The sequence below is a fragment of the Rattus norvegicus genome, chromosome 2 (assembly GCF_021556685.1).
Source record: "Rattus norvegicus strain SHRSP/BbbUtx chromosome 2, alternate assembly SHRSP_T2T, whole genome shotgun sequence".
Lineage (NCBI taxonomy): Eukaryota > Metazoa > Chordata > Mammalia > Rodentia > Muridae > Rattus > Rattus norvegicus.
In genome coordinates, this window is record NC_141535.1 from 188,011,871 (window position 1) to 188,020,803 (window position 8,933).

At 46.1% G+C, this 8,933-nt stretch overlaps 1 pseudogene; it reads right to left on the reverse strand.

Annotated features, from left to right (window-relative positions):
- Positions 1-5,775: 5,775 nt before the first annotated feature.
- Positions 5,776-6,948, reverse strand: H3f3l (histone H3.3 like; annotated as a pseudogene).
- Positions 6,949-8,933: the final 1,985 nt, after the last annotated feature.

The window sequence follows — 8,933 nt, forward strand, 5'->3', positions numbered from 1 at the left end:
TTCTGCGATGTTCTCTGAACATCGGATGGGGTGGTATAGACCTCCAGGCCTAGGTTGCAGCATTCAACCGTGATCTATTCCCTTCCCTCTGACCAGTTACAAGTTTCTACACTAACTGATGCCCGTTGCCAACCACAGCACTGGTCTATGGGCATAAACACAGTGATCTAGAAGGAAATTGATGGATACTGTATCAATTTTTTTTTCTTTTCTTTTTTTCCGGAGCTGGGGATGGAACCCAGGGCCTTGCGCTTGCTAGGCAAGCGCTCTACCACTGAGCTAAATCCCCAAACCCAATACTGTATCAATTTTTAATTACAATGAAAGCAAAACTAAAGAAGCCTTAAAGGTAGTGGGAGTCGGGGGATAGAAATCATGATACACAGAGAGAACTAAGGAGGAAGACAGCAGGTCATATACCTGTGGAGAGGAAAAAGCCACTAACCTAAAAGTCTGTAACCAGCAAATGTATCTGTTAAAAATACAGACCACCTTTTCTTTTCAAACACATAAAAATGAAAGGAATTAGCTAAGTGTGACAGCTTACACCTGCAGCCATCCTGGGCCTCAGGATTCTAGTCTGAAAGATTGAGGCCACTTGGAGGCTGGCCTGGGCTGGAGGAAGCCTAGCACTTTGGGGACCAGTATTCCTAGAAGGTTCCATGGAATGAAATAGTCACTGAAGAAAGCAGAACACTTCCAGGTCTGAAGCATGGAGCCTCAGAATCCCATCTGAGGTACTGGAGGGGCACTTTGGTTAATCCCACATTCACTGAGATTTATAGAGTCAGTGCCCCATTTGTGCCACACTTATACTTTTGAAGAGCTTGGCCTGGGGTCCCCGCATGCCCAAGGGTTCTGTAATAGTTAGTCTTTAATGTCAATTTGTACGGAAACAGACTACCATGTGGACTTATAAAAGTGTAATCTGGGAAGACTCGCCTTGATATAGGGCAGGAATCTCATGTGCTGGGGTCTCTGTCAGAATGAAAGGGAGAAGGTGGGGAGACGGAGCCGTGGCTCATCAGGTAAGAATTTCCATTGCCCTTGCAGAGGACCTGAGTTCAGTTGTCAGCACTCATACTGGGCTTTGCACAAGCACCACCCTCCGGTTCCAGGGCATTAATCCAGGGCGTCCTACACTCTGTTCTACCTTCTAGGGGAAAACTGCACTTGCATGTACAAACTCAAACAGACACAATGCATACATGTGACTACAAAGTTAAATCTTTTTAAGGGGGGAGGTGAGCCGAGCATTAATGTCTCATTGTTTAACTGTCTGAACACAATGTAACCAGCTGCCTCCACTCCTCCTTGCTGCCGCAGTGCTTTCCCTGCTGTGGTGGACTGCATCTCTTCTTGGTTCCTTCCTTAAACTGTCTCTTGTCAGGCGTTTGACACAGCTTCAACAAAAGTAAGCAATCCAGGTCTGCTTTTGGAAATGCTGGGCTCATGGTCGTTTTCTTTTAAGGAAGCACCAGATTTTCCTAGGAGCTTGTGACCAATAGCTTTAGAAAATTTCCCCTAACTGTCAGCATAGCTAAGTCAAGGGATCAAAGGAGTGTCTGTGTGTGTGTGTGTGTGTGTGTGTGTGTGTGTGTGTGTGTTTGTGCTTTGAATGTAGACCCTGGTGCACTATGTACACTGTGTTTTGTCTGTTTGTCTATATCAAACCTATTTTTCCCAAACCTATCTTAACAGTCCAACTAGTTAAAGGATCGCTCAGTTCCAGCACACGTCGCCTGATTAGAATCAGGTGAACGGCACAAATGAAATCTGCACGTTTAGAAAAACGCTTCACTGTTGTGAAACTCAGATTGCAGAGGCTCAATGTGGTTCAAGAGCACAGGGTAGCAGGCTGCCTTGGTCTGCAGCAGGAAGCACAGGTGACCGGTTTTGGCTGTTATGGGGGCAGGGAAAGGAGGCACCACTTTAGAGTTCTGGAAATCATTCATCTTCAGAGAAGAAACATCTTGGTCTTTCTCCGAAGAGTTGGTGGTTCTGAAACTTCAAAGGAAAAAACACTCCTGCCCTCTGGTCCTAGTTGACCCATGATTATCAACTGACCTTATTTAAAAAGTAGCCATGCAGACATACATGCAGGCAGTGATCAGAGCCACAGTGTATGGCTGAGAGTGTACAGGGCAGAGATCTTCAGTGAAGGCTCATTAACTTTTGGCCAGGAACATAGAGAGATTTTTTTTTTTTTGGTTGTTGTTCATGCGTTTCAAAGGTTATTGGCGCCAACATTGCAAAATTAAAGAATATTGTGTAATAATAAAAATATATTGGGTGTGTGTTTGAACATGAATGTATGTGAAAGCCAGTACCGGTACAGCATGTGTTTGCTAACATACCCAGCCTTTTTTTTTTTAAAAAAAAACATGAGTTCTAGATCAAATTCATGTTCTTTTTTTTAAAAAAGATTTATTTATTTATTATATATAAGTACGCTGTAGCTGTCTTCAGACACACCAGAAGAGGGCATCAGACATCATCATAGATGGTTGTGAGCCACCATGTGGTTGCTGGGAATTGAACTCAGGACCTCTGGAAGAGCAGTCAGTGCTCTTAACCACTGAGCCATCTCTCCAGCCCTCAAATTCATGTTCTAACATACTTTACTAACTGAGCCATATTCCTAGCTTTCTTCTTATTTATTGTGATGGGGACCATCTATTCTAGGTTGGCTTTGAGCCTACAGTGTGGCCAAGGATGACCTTGAACCTAAGAACTTTCAGCCTCCACCTCCTAAGTCCTGCGAGTACAGGCATATGCAACCACACCCAGTTTATATGATGTTGGGGACTGAACCTAGACCAGTGGTAACTATCAAACCCAGGGCTTCATGCATGGTAAACAAAACTCTTACCAATCAAGACATATCCTCAGGGCTACTCCTCTGACCCTTTTCTCAGTCTTTAGTAGATTTATTGACAGTGCACATGTGGAGGTCAGAGGACAACCTGTAGGTATTGGCTCCCTCTCTCTACCATGTGGGTCCTGAAGACTGAACTCAGGCTTGACAGAAAGGGCCTCTACCCACTGAACTATCTTGCCACCCATTAATTATTGGCTGGGCTATACTAGAACTCACTATATAAATCAGGCTGGCCTAGAACTCACAGATCCACCTGAGTGCTTGCATTAAAGGCATGGGCCAGCACAGCCAGCTTACGTTTCATATTTGAATCACGGTCTCACTCTGTAGCTTAGGGTGACCTTGGACTTTTTTTTAAAAAGATTTATTTATTCCATGTATGTGAGTACACTGTCACTGTCTTTTGACAGACCAGAAGAGGGCATCGGACCCCATTACAGATGGTTGTGAGCCACCATGTGGTTGCTGGGAATTGAACTCAGGACCTCTGGAAGAGCAGTCAGTGCTCTTAACCACTGAGCCATCTCTCCAGCCCGACCTTGGACTTTTAATAATCCTTCTGCCTCTGTCTCCTGAATTCTGGGTTTACAAGTATGTAGCGCTGTGCCCAGCTAAGAAACCTGTTTCTATATCTATGAAAAGCTACTGGACTTCTCAATGAAGGCATTCTCCAGTAGAAGGAAAACTGTTGTCTGATGTCCTGAGATCCGCTCTCTGTGGGTTGGAACTGTGGAGTTGGGGGTCAGTGCTAAAGTGACATGGATAAGTTAAGTCACATTATGTCCCTTTTGGGGAGAGGACCCGTGTCCATTCCTTTATGAGACATTAATTAGGTTCAGGAAAAATGCTATCAGGCTCCCTGCAAGAACTCTGGGCACAGGTTTGAGGTGCTTTGGAGCCTAGTATGGGTTTTCCTGCTCAGTTCCAGGACTGCACTGGCCTTTGCAGTCAGAAAGGCCTAGAAGTCTGTTTCTCAGCTTCTCACCCCACTCACCCACTCTTCTACCCCTCCCCCGTAGCAGTTCACAGTGGACTTCCATACTCCCATCCGGCTTATATTACATCAGTGTTTACTCTTTTGACAGGAAGAGTTGGTTGTCTATAGGGTGCTAACTGTGCAAAAGTGCCGTTGAACTGAAACAAAATCTGATCCTCCCAGAGTGGAATCTAAGCTGTCCCAGCCCAGTTTGTCATCTGATTGGAAATTAGAAAAGTATCCACCAGATGGCGCTCAAGAAAAGTCAGTAGAACTTTCTTTTCTTTTTTCTTTCTTTTCTTTTTTTGAAAAGATTTATTTATTCCCTCCCTCTGTCTACCTCTGATGATTATTTTATTTCCCCTTCTGAGTGAGATTCAAGCATCCCCCCTTTGGCCCTTCTTTTTATTTAGCTTCCTTGGCTCTGTGGATTGTAGCATGGGTATTCTGTACTTTATGGCTAATATCCACTTATAAGTGAGTACAGACCATGCGTGTCCTTTTGGGTCTGGGTTATCCTGAGTGAATTCTCAGGAGATATTTTCTAATTCCATAGTGGGGGGTCAGGTGTAGGGAGAGATGGGGAGAGAGGACTGGGAGAGTGAAGAGAAATCGATGGGGGTGGGCTAGAGGGTGCATCTCTAGGATGTGCCAGAGACCTGGGGTGGGAGAGGCTCCAGGGAATCTATGAAGGTGACTTAGCTGAGACGCCTAGAACTGGGGAATATGGAGCCCGAAGAGGCCACCTCCTATAGTCAGGCAGGACTCCCAGAAGAAAGATAAGGACCCCAACCCACCCACAAAACCTTCAACCCAAAATTTGTCCTGTCTTCAAGAAATACAAGAACAAAGATGGGGCAGAGACTGAGAAAGGGGTCAACTAATGACAGACCCAACCTGAGAGCCATCCCATGGGGCAAGAACCAATCCCTGGCACAAGTAATGATGCTCTGTTGTGCTTGCAGACAGCAGCCAAGCATAACTGTCCTCTGAGAGGCTCCACCCAGCAGCTAACAGAAACAGATGCAGAGACCCACAGTCAAATGTTAGAGGGAGCTCAGGGAGTCCTGTAGGAGAGTTGGGGGAAGAATTGAGGGACCCAGAGGGGGTAGGAACCTCACAGGAAGAACAACAGAGTCAACTAACCTGGGTCCTTGGGGGCTCCCAGAGATTGGACCACCAACCAAAGAGCACGCACGGTCTGGATCTAGGCCTCCCACTCATATGTTGTGAATGTGTGGCTTGGTCTTCGTGCAGGTCCCCCAACAACTGGAGCAGGGCTGTCCCCAACTTTGTTGCCTTGTCCCTGTAATTGGACTGTCTTGTCTGGCCGCAGTGGGAGAGGGTGTGCCTAGTCCTGCAGGGACTTGATGTGTCGTATCTGGGGGCGGGGGCTCCCTCTTCTCAGAGAAGAGCAGGGGATGCTGGGAGGGGCCATGTGAGAGGAGGACTGGGAAGAGAGGGGGGCTGTGATCAGGATGTAAAGTGAATAAGTAAGTATATTGATTAGTGGGGAAATATGTGTTTATTTTATGTGTAAGAAGAGGGTGTCAGAACCCCTGTAACTGGAGGTCCAGAGGGTTGTGAAGCACCATGTGGAAGAACAGACTCAGCACAATGACTCCCGCTTCACGTGCACGTTCCCTCCCTACTGGTTGGTTTTAATAGTTTAATGCATTTTAATAGCAAACTTACGGGAACAGCACAGAAGACATACAACGTTAAAAACGTGCTGTCCTATATGTCCTCCTTGCATGTAGGACACCTCCATTATAAAAGTGGGTGGAATCTACTGTAAGAGAAGATGCTTCAAACACCATTTTGTTGCTCTCAATAAGAGATTTACTTATTTAAAGAAATCCAAATGCTGGCATTGTCCAGAACATTTTAACAGGTTTATTTATACATTTTGCTTGCATTAATGTTTTGCATCTTGCATTTATATTAAAAATTCACACACAAATGAACGTGGGGAAACTTCTAATACCTGATTCTGTCTCCTATGTTTCCACTCGCAGTCATAAACTTAGGTACATATCTAACGTTCAGAGCTACCGATAACAGGAAGAAGAGGAAAAAATATTTTTGAGAATGAAATGTTTCCCCTCATAGTGGACTCTTTTTTTTTTTTTTTTTTTTTGGTTCTTTTTTTCGGAGCTGGGGACCGAACCCAGGGCCTTGCGCTTCCTAGGTAAGCGCTCTACCACTGAGCTAAATCCCCAGCCCCTCATAGTGGACTCTTAAGCACGTTCTTCCCGTATGCGGCGTGCTAGCTGGATGTCTTTTGGCATAATTGTTACATGTTTGGCGTGGATAGCGCATAGGTTGGTATCTTCAAAAAGGCCAACCAGATAGGCCTCACTTGCCTCCTGCAAAGCACTAATAGCTGCACTCTGGAAGCGCAGGTCTATTTTGAAGTCCTGAGCAATTTCTCGCACCAGACACTGAAAGGGGAACTTGCGAATCAGAAGTTCAGTGGATAGCGACTGATTCACGGTGTGCCACACTACCAGGCCTGTAACAACGCGGTTTCTTCACTCCTCCAGTAGAGGGCGCACTCTCACGAGCAGCTTTTGTAGCCAGTTATTTCCTGGGTGCTTTAACACCAGTGGATTGCCGGGAAGTCTGCTTTGTGCGAGCCATGGTATGGGCACCTCCTTGCTTACCCCCTTTCTCCTTCAGCTGCAGTTCAGCAAGTGAGAGGCGGCGCTGGTGTTAGAGGGTGGCGGCGGGGCGTCGAAGGCTGTGAACACCCTATCAGTTGTTTGAATTGTTCACTTGCCAGGCCTCACTGAGATACCCAAGGCAGAAACACAAATCCCTCTCCTTCCCCATGCTGCACACTCATTTACTAATTGTGAGTGGCACATTTTATAGAATGGAATGCACAAAGTGAGGTGTGCCCTCGGGAGGAAATTCCTGTTTGGATGGATGGCTGGTTCTAGTTCATTGCCACCATGGCATCCTTCAAAGACACACATCTCTCCTCTTCCAGCTGCGCTTTCCCCATCTGCTCAGTCACTGTGTAATTTGATTAAATGTGTCTATTTTCCCCATCACAGAGGAGAGGCCATGATCCTAATGTGCTAGGGAGATGGGATGCTGGCTGAGGAAGCCTGAAGAAAAGCAGTAGCATCAGTCAGGGACTTAGCCACATGGACTGCGGGTGGAGGGGTGCAGGGGCCACATAAGCCCCTTGGAGGGAGTATGATGATATCACGTGACCTGGATGCCGGATTCAGAACTGCAGAATCTGGTGTTCATGCTGCTTCAGTCTTTGTTTGAATCAGTCCTTCTTTGCTAATTTCCTGCTCCCTTTTGGGATGTGTTTTTCTTTATTATTATTATTATTATTATTTTTTTTTTTTAGATATGTGTGAATATGTATGCATACATGGTGCGCATGCTCTGAATCCATTCTCTCCTTCCACCTTTCATGGTGGGATCCCGAGATCCAACTCAGGCCATCAGATTTGTGGGCAAATGTTATCATCCACTTGGTATCTGGTGGACAGCTTGTATGTGATCTTGTGATCTCCTCTTCCTCCTCCTCCTCCTCTTCCTCCTCCTCCTCTTTCTCCTCCTCCTCCTCTTTCTCCTCCTCCTCCTCCTCCTGCTCCTCCTTCTTTGGAACTAAAATGTCCTTTCCTAAGAGAGGAGGAAGACTCATGGGTCCCATCTCCCATGTTTTATAAGCAATAAGCACTTATGAGGAAGAGGAAAAGGAGTCTTCAGTGACTGCCTGCATGTTGAGCAGGGGGCTCCAGGGAAGTCATCACCCAGTCACCCAGTCACCCAGTACCCAGTCTAGTGGCTGGCTTTTGAGTGGTGCAGCTCATTTTTGAGTCATTGTTTATCTGGTCTGTCCATGCTATCTGGGTTGAATAGATGTTTCTTTATGCCATGCTCTCTAGGGAGAATAGATGTTTCTTTATGCCATGCTATCTGGGGAAGATATATGTTTCTTTTTGTTCCCCTAGGAAAATACTGTAGCAACTGTCACTCCTGGCTGCATTGCCTCGGCAAGTTTGTTGTGATCAGAATTGTTTTGATTCATTTAGACTGGGAGCCACATGGCCATTCTTTGTTTCCCTGTAGAGAATAGAAAGTCAGTACCTGGTGTCCTTCTCTTCTGTATCCAATTCACCTGTCAAATCAGAGGCTAATGTGGAAGTCGTCACACATTCATGCTAGTCTGCTGTAATCCCTCCGTAGAGGGACACAATCTCTCTGGACAGGTAACGCAGCCTCAACTGGCAGGGAAGCTCAACTACGACCTGGAGTTAAACTATGGAGGCACGCTGTGACACACCACGTGGTGAAGTCAGCCACAGTGGGATTGCCTCCCTTTTCAGTGAGTGCACCACCCTCGGACTGCTGAGAAGGCACAAGGAAACTTCTCCCAAACCATCTGTATTCAGGAACCAATGGTAGCATTACTTTTCCTGGGGAGATGTAAATAAACACTGGACAGGACAGCAAGAACAGATCGAAGAAGCAATTGCATCCAAGTGCAGTTTGACAAGCCAGGGTGATTGTTGGACTGACTTACACAGCATGTGGCCCAGGCTGGCCTTGAACTCACTAGAGGAAGATGACCTCGAACTCCTTCCCGCTCCTCCTGCTCCTACCTGCTGGGATCACAGGTGTGCACCACGGTGCTTGGCTTAGGAAATGTTCTCGTGTAAGTGTTGTATTTTCTTCTTTTCTGTTTTTGAATTTAAAAAATCTTACCTATTACTATCACTGTTTGTGTAAGATGTGTCCCAGCATGTGTGTGTGTGGAGGTCAGAGGACAACTACGTGGAATCCATTCTCTCATTCCACCCTTACTTGGGTTCCAGGGATTGAACTCAGGTAGACAGACTTATGTGGAAAGCACTTTTAATCCTGCTATCTGTCATCTGGTAAACTTTCCTCTCTCCCTCTCCCTCTCTCCCTCTCTCTCTGTCCTGGCACTCACCAAGTAGCCAAACTTAAGCCTTAAACTCATAGCAATTCTCCTGCCTCCTGCCTCAGTCTTCCAAGTGCTGGAATCGCAGACACATGCTGATCACAGTCAGTGGAAATGAATTA